Source organism: Trachemys scripta, chromosome 17 (assembly GCF_013100865.1).
Source record: "Trachemys scripta elegans isolate TJP31775 chromosome 17, CAS_Tse_1.0, whole genome shotgun sequence".
NCBI classification, from domain to species: Eukaryota; Metazoa; Chordata; order Testudines; family Emydidae; genus Trachemys; species Trachemys scripta.
Window position 1 is genome coordinate 3,055,080 of NC_048314.1, and position 12,196 is coordinate 3,067,275.

Sequence of the window (12,196 nt, forward strand, 5' to 3'; positions counted from 1 at the left end):
CTCACCAGAGGTCCCCTGTGTGCCCTCAGGGTCTGGGAGCATGCCTTGGGTGAGTTCAGGGGTTACTGGTTCCAGGTCCAGGGTGATAAACATATCCTGGCTATTGGGGAAACCGGTTTCTCTGCTTCCTTGCTGCTGTGAGCTATCTACATTATCTTCATCCTCATCTTCCTCGTACCCCAAACCCGCTTTCCTGTTGCGTGTTTCTCCATTGACGGAGTCATAGCACACGGTTGGGATAGTGGTGGCTGCACCTCCTAGGATCGCATGCAGCTCCGCGTAGAAGCGGCATGTTTGCAGCTCTGCCCCGGACCTTCTGTTTGCCTCTCTGGCTTTGTGGTAGGCTTGCCTTAGCTCCTTAATTTTCACGCGGCACTGCTGTGCGTCCCTGTTATGGCCTCTGTCCTTCATGGCCTTTGAGACCTTTTCTAATATTTTGCCATTTCGTTTACTGCTACGGAGTTCAGCTAGCACTGATTCATCTCCCCATATGGTGAGCAAATCCCGTACCTCCCATTCAGTCCATGCTGGAGCTCTTTTGCGATCCTGGGACTCCATCACGGTTACCTGTGCTGATGAGCTCTGCATGGTCACCTGTGCTCTCCTCGCTGGGCAAACAGGAAATGAAATTCAAATGTTCGTGGGGCTTTTCCTGTCTACCTGGTCAGTGCATCTGAGTTGCGAGCACTGTCCAGAGCGGTCACAATGAAGCACTGTGGGATAGCTCCCGGAGGCCAATAACATCGAATTCCGTCCACACTACCCCAATTCCGACCCACAAAGGCCGATTTTAGTGCTAATTCCCTCGTCGGAGGTGGAGTAAAGAAACCGGTTTAAAGGGCCCTTTAAGTCGAAAACAAGGGCTTCGCCGTGTGAACGTGTCCAGGCTTAATTCGAATTAACGCTGCTAAATTCGACCTAAACTCGTAGTGTAGACCAGGCCTTAGCAATTGTTCCTTAATACTGGTCTAGCAGCCTCTTTCTAGCTCAGCTGCTCCACTGCTAATTAGCTGAAGTGCTCCCAGGTGTAGCCCACAGGCTCATCATGAGCCAATTAGGCTCTAATTGTCCTGAAGAGCCATTGGCCCCATGACAGATACCTTCTGGATATCAGAAGTACTGAGCCCCCACAACCCCAACAAGATCTACATGAGCTGCAGGTGTTTCAAGCCCCCAAAAGTGAATCAATGTCGAATGAGTCTATGAACCTTCCCTCCGAAACTCCTGCACAAAAGCCTCTCTCATAGCAGTAGGGCTGGAGGAAGCTCTCGATGAACTGCGAACCAATGTGGGTCATTTCTCTGTGGAACCCAGCACAGACACTGCTTTCCTCACTTAGGGTATGTCTACTCCAGAACTGGAAGGTAATCTCAGGCAGGATCATACTTGGGATGCCTAGTCTCTCCTGCCACTCCCACCACCACGGCTACATTTTATTTTCAGCACACGAGCTCAATCAGAGCTTGCACAGGTATGTCTGCTCCAGCCGGAAATGACACCTTCTGGCTCTAATGTAGATATACCCTCCGAAGCCGCTCAGCTGTGTGCGGGCCTGTGTTTCCACACTGTTTGCAGGAGCAGATGAACATCTTTGCTCAAAAAGAAGAACAGGAGTACTTGTGGCACCTTAGAGACTAACAAATTTATTAGAGCATAAGCTTTCGTGGACTATAGCCCACTTCTTCGGATGCATCCACGAAAGCTTATGCTCTAATAAATTTGTTAGTCTCTAAGGTGCCACAAGTACTCCTGTTCTTCTTTTTGCGGATACAGACTAACACAGCTGCTACTCTGAAACCTGTCATCTTTGCTCAGTTGCTGTCTGCACAGGGAGGTTCTTGCCCAGGCCCTGCAGCCATTTGAGGATGTTTCCAAACTGTACTTTGTGCATCATGCGGATGTTTAATTTTTTCTGGGCCTAAGGGTTGGTAAGGTCGCTGGCTGTGGCCTCTCATACCTAGCTCTGAGGTCAGCTCCCGAGGGATGTGCAGACACACATTCCTCCCCTGCGAGCACAGGGACACCCTGTAACCATGTATTTCAAAGAGATCCTGTTAATCGCTGTGATGGAAATGAGACCGGCATTTCTGTCTTGGGGCGGCCCATGTGAGCTCGCACACAAAGCACCTGCTCTCCGGGAACAGAGGCTGTGTGGTGACTGCAATGTCCTGTGCCAGAGCATGTGCAAACGGAAACAATTAGAAAACCAGAGAGGCTGCTAGACCTGCTGGGCCAGTCTGTGGGGTTTTAAATGTTGGGGGCAGGAAGGAGACAGCAGGGAACTGAGGGTATTAGAGGCAGGGCCGGCTCCAGGCACCAGCCCAAGCTTGTGCTTGGGGCGGCACCTGAAGGGGGGCGGCGTGGTGCTCTGGCTCCGGCCGCCGGGGAGAGTGGAGCCCTGGCCAGGCTCGCCGCCCTCCCCCCGGCACTCCAGCTGGTCCGGGAGAGCGGAGCCCCGGCCGGGCTCTCCGCCCTCCCCTGCCGCGCTGTGGGGGGGGGCTTTTTTGCCTTGGGTGGCAGAAAAGCCAGAGCCGGCCCTGATTAGAGGGCTAGAAAGAAGCCAGAAGAAATTAGTGAAGGGAGCTGAGATGGACCATTGGATTGTATTAAACAGTCTGGACTATGGGAGGGAGGAATGAGAGAGCCAGGATGAACAATTGGATGGTCAGGCAGAAGGAAGAGGGGAGGAGGCAGGGCTTAGATAATTAGGACCTAAATGTCCCTTTCATTAGGATCTGAAAAACGCTTCATTGGTGCAGTCTGGTATTGGCTCTTCAGGTTCATGCCCAACACCAGACACCTGCCACTCTCTCCCCACACTGCAGCGCCTGTGGATTCCTCTCTCCGGCAAGACTATGCCAGTGGGAGCTGCCTTACAGTTACAGTTACAGGGGAAGGAGTGGGAAAGGATTTTGCCAGGTGTATCCTGGAGCTCCAGACCCCCAAGTCAGATGTGCAAAAAACACTGCTGCATAAAGGACCCTGAATTCCAATCATCTGAGGCAATGAAACACGACAATAGAGGGAATTCAGCAGGAACCAGGTGCAGCACTCCATAGGGAGCCCGGTTTGCAATGCATGCACTCAACACTGAATGAAGCAGGGAGGTTTGGGCAAGATTGCCACAATGTGATCACATGGAGGACAGTGTCATGGCCCGTCGGCCAGAACGCCCAGTCAGCAGTTTAATTACAGGCACTCTCCCATGTTGCAGGCACACAAGGGCAGCCTGAGCTCTGGGCAATGCTTGGTTGGGCCTTACCATTTCCCTGTTGTCTGCTGGGTGAGAGTGACCATAGTGACACTGGCAAAAGAACAGATTTCAGTGCAACTGGAGATGACACAGCGAGGTCTGAGCAGAGCTGGGCGAACGCCCAACGCCGTGGTGAAAACACAGGGGCTGCTTTGTTACTGCAGTGAAGAGAGCAAGGCCACCATAGTGGTTGTCAAATAACTGGTGGTATCAGCCACAAGTTTTTGCTTGTTTTAAAATCAATGTTGCGATAACCGGCAGGTCAGCCCGGGACTAATGCGGATGTCGCGCTTCATTTGCTCTTCTAATCTGAAAAACTTTGTTCCAAGGAGACCTGGACAAACAGAAAGTCCTGTGGGTCTAGGAGAGGGCAGTGTGTACAGGCTGAGTCCCAAGCCCATCTGGGGTGGAGTTTCCACATCATCTGCTAGAAAGGGGACATGTTCCACAGGTGTGGGGTAACTACCTCCCGGCCAAAGGGGACAGATTAGGTGATGACCCACTGGGCCCCTGGGCCATGTATGCAGGCTGAGGGAGCTCAGTGTGGGACAGACTGCAGAGGAGGCTGGACTCGCCCACTGGGGAAACCAAGCAGTTTGGGGCTGGAGAGCTGAACCACAGAGCGGAGCTAAGTGCTGTGGTGGGGCCTGGAAGGCCCCCTGGGAGACAGTCATGGGGCCGGTGATCCAGAAAGGAGCACAGAATAGAAGAAACCCACAGGGAGCAGGGGAGGCTGCTGTTGGGCAACCTGGGCCTATAAGGAAGAGAAGCCCAGGAAGTACTGTGCATTGAGCCCAGAAGGGGCAAAGGACTTTTTGTTATGTTGGGATTTTGACCCCAGGAGGGTTCCTCAAACTGTGAACTCTTCCGTTGAACTCTTCCATTGAACTGTGAACTCTTCCATGACTTAGCACACAAGGCCCAGACGGAGGCGGCTGGCCTGTGGACACGCTGGAGCCGAGAATACCTGGAACACTGGGTTCTGATACAATGGTGTGCTCTAATAGTGACTGTGTCCCACAACACCATCCCCACCAGAACACACAGGCCCTTCATTAGTGTCCAAACTCACCCCTAACCTGAACTTTGGGGTTATTGTAACAGCAGCTGAAGCTTCCTCCCTGAGCTTGGCTATAGCCTGGCTCTCCCTACAAGACCTCCCATCTCCTAGTTCCTGTTCATTTGTTTCCTTTTCTGGTACCCCCTACCCCCAAGAATCACTCCCACCTGCCTTATGTCCTGGGCAGAGTTAACAAACTTTATACAGGGAGTCTAACATCTGCTGACAGGCTGGGCCAACAGAAAAGCCACAGCTACAGGTGGATTCTCCATTAACTGCTCAGTGAGTGGCTTTACAAGCTGGGTGTGAAGGCAAACACTAACCCCATCGCAGGGAGCCAGAGGTGGCTATAAGCCCAACTGCAGCCTATGAACACACTGTCTGCAGGGACGGGGCTGCCCAGCATGACGTTTTGTGGGGAAAGCCATTATATACTTGGTATGTGCAAAACAAGGAAGCTGTTTTCCATCAGTCTTTCCAGGTGGCCAGTCGGGTTCACACACTTAGACTCACTCCTTGGACCTGGGGGACAAGGGATGGAGAGCGTAAAGCTAAACGGAAGAACAAGAGAGAGATGTCAAGAGTTGCTAGCTCTCACCGTTTTATTGTGTTTCAAAATATTTATTAGTATTCTTTAAGTCCCAGCTCCTGGAGTCATGTGAATGCAGGAAAGTCTCAGCTTGCATTAGGAAAGAAGGGTACTAGCTCTCCTGCTTGGGGAGAAAGACTTGAAAATATGGCCTGGGTGTGATGAAGGCTCAGAAACCAGAAGGCAAAGCAGAAGGACGTTTAATATTTTTTAAAAACCTCATGATTTTTGGGCTGAACTCATGATTTCTGAACACTTGGGGTTGGCATCACATCTGGGTCCTTCTCAGTCTCACACACACAGTGGTTGGTGAAGTTGGCAGCCTCTGAGGGGCAGTCTGGCAAAGGCAGTAGGCAGGTAAGTGTTGCTAAGCTGATCTTTTCTCTTTCTCGTAACAAATGTTCCAATAGCCTGAGGAAACACGGTCATTTCAGCAGTGCTGTGATTGTCTCCTTATTTCGCATTCCTGCTGCCATATGACTTTATATAATGATAATAAATATCAGACAAATCCTTCCTAGATCATATTTAAGGGCACATCTTCTCAAAACTTCTTTTGGAGACCTGAGACCCAGAGAAGCTGTCAAAAGTATGGTTACAGCTGCCTGACCCCATTAGCCAGGCAGCTGGATGAGCATTTGAAGCAGAGACGCAGAACTTAGCAAAACCTATTTATTATCATTATAGTAGCATGTCGGCGCTGACTGAGATCAGGGCCCCGTTGTGCTGGGCACTGCACAGAGACCCCCGCTCCCCGAAGAGCTTGCAATCTAAACAGAAAAGAAACACAAATGGTGAGGGATGGAACAACACCTCCTCGGGAGATTGGGAGGGAAAACAGAGGTTTAGGCTGGGATTTTTGAAAGATCCAGCTGTCACTGAATGTGGGGACCCAACCCCCTTGGGCTCTTCTAACAACCCAGCTTTATTGGTTTGCCTTGGGGGCCAGACGAGGTGTCTGGCAGAGCTGTGAATTGAGCCCTGATCTCCCAAGTCCTGGGCTAGCACTTTAACTGCAACACCATCCTTCCTTTCTCAGACTTGTCGCTCATTTTAAGACAACTCAGACTCTGTACCCTTGGGATGCAATCGTGACAGTCCTGTCAAGCTTCAAGCTGCATCCTTTCATAGAATCATAGAATATCAGGGTTGGAAGGGACCTCAAGAGGTCATCTAGTCCAACCCCCTGCTCAAAGCAGGACCAATTCCCAGCTAAATCATCCCAGCCAGGGCTTTGTCAAGCCGGGCCTTAAAAACCTCCAAGGAAGGAGACTCCACCACCTCCCCAAATCCCCCCTCATTCTTCTCTTCTGCAGACTAAACAATCCCAGTTCCCTCAGCCTCTCCTCATAAGTCATGTGCTCCAGCCCCCTAATCATTTTTGATTTGGGTGGGCACAGTGCTTAATTTGTGCCAGGGCTGAGACCTGGCTCCTCTAAGCCTAGCAGCTCAGAGCCCAGCACCTCCGGGCCTGGCAGTTCACTGCCCCAACACCTCCGGGCCCGGCAGGTCAGAGCCCCAGCACCTCCGGGCCCGGCAGGTCAGAGCCCCGGCACCTCCGGGCCCGGCAGGTCAGAGCCCCGGCACCTCCAGGCCCGGCAGTTCAGAGCCTTGGCACCTCCGGGCCTGGCAGGTCAGAGCCCGTCACCTCTGGGCCTGGCAGTTCAGAGCCTGGCACATCTGGGCTTGCTGCATCAGTTATAAAAGTAAAAAAATTGCTTAAGCCCCAGCACCTCCTTCATTACAAATTAAGCCCTGGATGGGCTGTACAGGAGAGGATGCTTGGACACAGAAGCTAGGTCGTGTTTTTGGCCTCCCATCCTCTACCCTGTCCTTTTTATACTACGTCCTCCACTATTTCTCTGGGTCTGCAACTAATGCAATGGCAATGCTGAGCAGCTGTGAGTTGGTGGCAAAGCACTGGTTTCTGATGGGGCCGTCCTCTGGCTGGTTAATTATCCCTGTGTGCTGTCTCAGCCCTACGCTGTTCAAACACGTGTTTGCCTTTTATACGGAACTATCCTGCAGCTGCATTTGAAATCGCTACAGAACCATTATGTGATTTGAAAAAAATTCCCCACAGGCTCTTCACAAAGAACTGTACAGCAAATGCAGGGCAGCTGCTACTAGGACAAGGTGTCCCGGCCATCTGAAGGTGGAGGCATGTTTGCCAGGAAGCCGAGGAGACACTGAGATCTATGTAAGGATTGATGGGAGATCATTAAGCTCAGATGAAGCTGACAGGCTGAAGGAAAGTTGCCAGTACCTTGAGAAATCCCACAACAAGAAGTCACCTTTTTATTCCATTTCTCATATCTGTTCTTTCCTTTGTGTCAGTGTCATTGATCTGTCACAAATCCCTCTGCCTCACACAGCAGCTGTGACCCGTTGCCCTGGCCAGGGCCCAGTTTGGTTACAAGTGCCAGGAAAAGAAATAGATGGTTGGTAAATGCTGACCTGTCATGGTTGGTTCCCGTGCACTTTCAGTGTCCCCTCTCCTCCACCTCTAACCCAGCACTTTGCATGGGCTGCTCCAAGCACCAATCATGCAGTAGGGCGCTGATAAGGCACACTACAGATAGCTGATAGCTTGATAGAATTGCTCACAAATACTGAGCTTAGCCCCCAGGCAAAAACAGAGGAGCAAAAGGAATCTCAGTGCAGCAGACTCTAATGAGAACAGGGAAATGAATGTAATTAGTTGATTCATTTATTCGCTACTGTGTTAAAAAATGCCCACCACAGACTCTGTGCACATGTATATTATCTTCAAACATCACTAGTGTTTCACCCGATAAGGTGTCCCAGACACTCCCTTTGTTAAGGAAAATGGGGGTTAAGATAAGTTATAGCTGGAGCTCAGGAACAATTTCAACAAATAACTGAATATCACTGCTGCTTCTGCAAAATATTCACACAGATTGTGACATCTGTACATTTTTTGTTATCTGAAATCATTCGCTGCCAGCCGTAGAGGTAAATATTTGCGCTGAGCAGCCCTGCTTCAAGGATAGAAGACTGAGAGTTGCCAGCTCTAATGGGTCTCAGATGCTTTTCTCTAACTGTTAGCTCGCCCACGTTTAAGCTAGGAGAGTCAGAGCTGGATGAAGAAAAGCATAGGCCAACACCAGCTGTTGTCGCTGGGCATAGCTGCATCCTGAGATCCTACGTGGATGAGATGATCTAGGTGCTCCATACCAAAGAACAAGGTGACATCTTCAGCTTGTTCCAAACCCAATTGAATTGCTGTGTGACCCTGTGATGGCATGTCCACCTCACACAGGACTGACAGGGGTTAAGCTGGCCAGACAGGCCAATTAACTCTGCAGGCTCAGCTGGGCAGGAACAGGCAGGGCCTATAAAGCCATGGCGTAAGCTTATGGAGTCTTGCCCCACACTTCCCTACTATGGCACTTCCCGCTCTCTTTCCTGCCTGGCCAAACCCCTTCCACATGCAAACGCCCCTCCCCCAGCCAAAATGAAGGCACCGCATCCGCATGGGTTATCACGGAGACAGTTTGAAGGAAAGACAGAACTGTAGCAGCAGACACAGAAAAGAAAAACCACTTGAATCACTGTCTTGTCTCACAGTTTCATTAACGCCCTCAGCTTTGAGCCAGCATGAGGTATTATGGGGTAAATTGCCTATGTCACGCTGCCCAGACAGGTCAAACAGCACAGAGTTGTGAATCACAAGGCACTTTACGGTATTCACTCACCTTTGTGTTCCTGCAGAACTGTATTTATTTTGCAGTGCACTTTATGCTGATCCGCAGGGGTTAAAAAAGAGGACTTAAGCCAAAGCCAGTGCTATGACTTTGACCAGAGATTATGCGACGATGCATCTCTCTTAGCACTGCCTTCCATTCCTGCACCGTCTGTGGAGGCACCCTCCTGTCAAACAGCGGCATGACATCTCTCCTTGATTTGCTCCTTGCCTTTTTGAACAGAATCCTTCAGGGCCTTTTGGGGACACATGTCAGGACAACATCCCCCAGGGTAAGGAGAGCCTGCAGAGGTGCACATGTGATCACTAGCCTGCCTCTGCTAGGCCCCTGCCCTCACCAGCCCTCTGCTACTGCCCCACAGGCAACCTGTAGAGGCACCCATGCAATTGTATGCTTAGCTCTTTCCCCCCACTTTAGCTGGCCACCCCCCTTAACATCCACAGCCCACCTGCAGCCTGCACAGGTGCCCAGCCAGGCATTTATTAACTGTTTCCCCCACAACAACGACCCCCCCATCCCTTCCCCCAGACACGCTCCTCCCACCGTAGGTCATGAGGGCCTACACAAACAGGAAAGATGTGCAAATGCCTTACCATCTCCCGGCTCACCCAGGACTGGGAATGGAATACCAAAATCAAGGAAAAAGCAACATTTTATCACTGTTGGCATGGAGGCAGCTCCTTGGTCAATAGCTACTTGTCCTTTTTCTTTTTCCCTTGAGCACCTGACACATTGTGCTGACCATGAATGAAGCTACTAGCACTGAGCCCATCCAATCCACGTTGGAGGTAGAGGAACTCGAGATGACATGTTCAAAGATCTCGGGTGGCCATCCTAACAGAGGGATAAACCGCTAGAGGAGTGAGGGGAAGGTTTCCTAAAGCATGAGAAAGAGGTGAGAGAGAGGGAAGGACCGGGAAATGGATAGGATCCCTCAGCCACAGTGGCTGGGGAGGAGGGAGAGGCAAGCAGACCTTCTGGAAAACATGGTCACTCAATGGTCAAGGACTGCACTGCAACCTGTGTACGTGTTGTAGCCCTCTCCCTCGGACACCTCGCATTCTGGGATACACCTGTCACTGGTACAGCTCCACAAACAGGTTCTTTTCTCAGCACATCATGCCACAAGATAACTGAGGGAACAGCAGGCACTGGGACATCCCCCTAATTCCCTCACTCACAAGGGGACATCCCACCCCCCAAGATAAAGGGGACATTTTGACACCCTGCAAACACACATATATAAATTTGTGACCTTGAAAGCAAAAACTTGTCTGCATGCAACACTTTATTTGTTTTTAATGGGTGTTAACTTTGCACAATGTTACATGTGTTCAATAAAAACTTTTTACTGCTCACAGTGTTCAACTTGGTGCAATAATTGTAATTTATTAACAAGCCGTTAAAAATGTCTTGACAGTCATGGTTTTGAGTCTCACATAATTGATTAAAATCCCCCCTTCGTTATCATGAAATCCACATGTACTATAATTCACACTATCCACACGTACTATAATAAAATCCACACATGTTCCATATTAAAATCCACACAAATGTTTTTTTTCATAGATTATAGGACTGGAAGGGACCTCGAGAGGTCATCGAGTCCAGTCCCCTGCCCGCATGTTAGTGAAATCACCACCAAAAGTACAGTAAAATACCTACATGTATTGATAAAAAGCACATATGCAGCATAATCAATTCTTTGCATCGCTACACAGAAACAGGAACCCGTGCAGTAATCAGGATTAGAGCTTTACACACATATACATTGTTCCCAAGGGCCCCTAGCCTCAAAGCAGGAAGGGAAAGTGGCTTAATCACAGGATTACAATGTGGTGGAGACACAAGGCTCACACAACAGTTGTTAGGAAAAACTTAACATGGATACAGAAAACTCACAAGGCTCAAGTGTAGCCAGGCCCTTACATACCCAAAATGGCAGTTACAATGTCAGCTGAAGGTCACATCTCAATACAGACATGTACAGACGTACACCGACCCACTTCTTCAGCATTTATTGTTTCCTCAGGCCCATGAATCAGAATGGGCTGTGACAGAGAATGGCCCTGCTACCTTTTCAACACACACTTGGAAAGTACATTTCACTCTGTTACTGACTTTTCAAACCCACCTGAGGAAGCTGAGTCACCAGGCTGAGTCTCACTTTTAATTACTGGGAGATGTTCAAGGTGTTATTTCAGAGATGGGATGCAAACCCACCACAGTGGCCAGGATGTGCTTCTCAAAGGGGACACTCCGACTCCTTGATTTAGCTGCAAGTTTCACTGTAAGTGGCCATATGCTCATATTGTCTTCCTCTATTTGATATTTAATGTCGGGGGTGGATTTCAGTGCTTCCAGAAGACGAGGGCTGACAGCACTAGTTAGAACCAGCAATAATAATAATAAATTTTTTTATTTATTAATTTTTATTAAGAGGGAAGTGCTCTGCACACTTGTAGGTATGACTCCCCCAGTGCACTTTAATCCTGTCCTGCTGAACTTTGCTATTATTCAAGGCCTGGCCCCTCCCCTAGACATGCTGATGCTCCTCGGTCCTGACTGGATATTGTACTCATGAGCTCCCCAACAGCTGTGTCAATATCAGCGGTAGAGGATAATTTAACAGTGAGGATAATTAACCTTTGGCTCAATTTACCAAGCATCAGGGTGGAGTCTCCATCACTGGCAGTTTTAACATCTAGATTGGATGATGTTTATTTTTAAGGATCTGCTCTAGTTCAAAAGGAGTTATTTTGGGGAAGTTCTCTGGCCTGTGTGGTACAGGAGGTCAGACAAGATGATCACAATGGTCTCTTCTGGCCTTGCAATCCATGAATATCCCTCATTCATGACCTGCCCCACCCTGTTATACCAGAACTGAGATTGCTAATTACGCTACATTTTGTTGATATGTATGTGCACAAATACACTAACTGTCCTTCAGGGACTAGGCTGAGGAACTGCCAAAAGTTGATTGTTTGAACTGCCCAAATGCCAAACCTTTTCCTTTCCCGCTGAGAGTTCTCTCTCTAGCTGTGCTGTCTCCAGTCTGTTTCCTGCTTACTCAGTTCCCCGAGGAGCAGAGTTCATTCCAATTCCAGGTGATACATAGGGGAGTAGCATGAGTGTCAGAGAGCACACCCGTTTGTCTTGTGCTCCTGATGGGAGAGGAAGGGTTCTAGGAGCGGATGCAATTGGAATGATGAGGAGGAGATGCTCAAACATGGGAAAGGGACAGCCCTGGCATCTTTATGTGGGCAGTGTCGCCTGTGCACTGATGTTTGCTCGTCTATGCCTTTCAAACATGCCATTCCTCCAGCTTCCAGGGGTGCAGAATGGTGAACAGAGCAGCACTGTGAACAAAATTGCAGTCAGTTTTCTCAGAAGTTGCAAGGAAGATTGTCCTGTCCTGTAAGAGAAGAGGTTTGGTATGTTTTGTTACAAATAAATTCATATTGCTTGGAAAGGCCCTGTCTATACCTCCTCTGCCATTCAGCTTGCATGATATAACTGCTCCTCAAAAGGGCATTCCTGGAGAGCATTTCCTGGCTGGTACATGG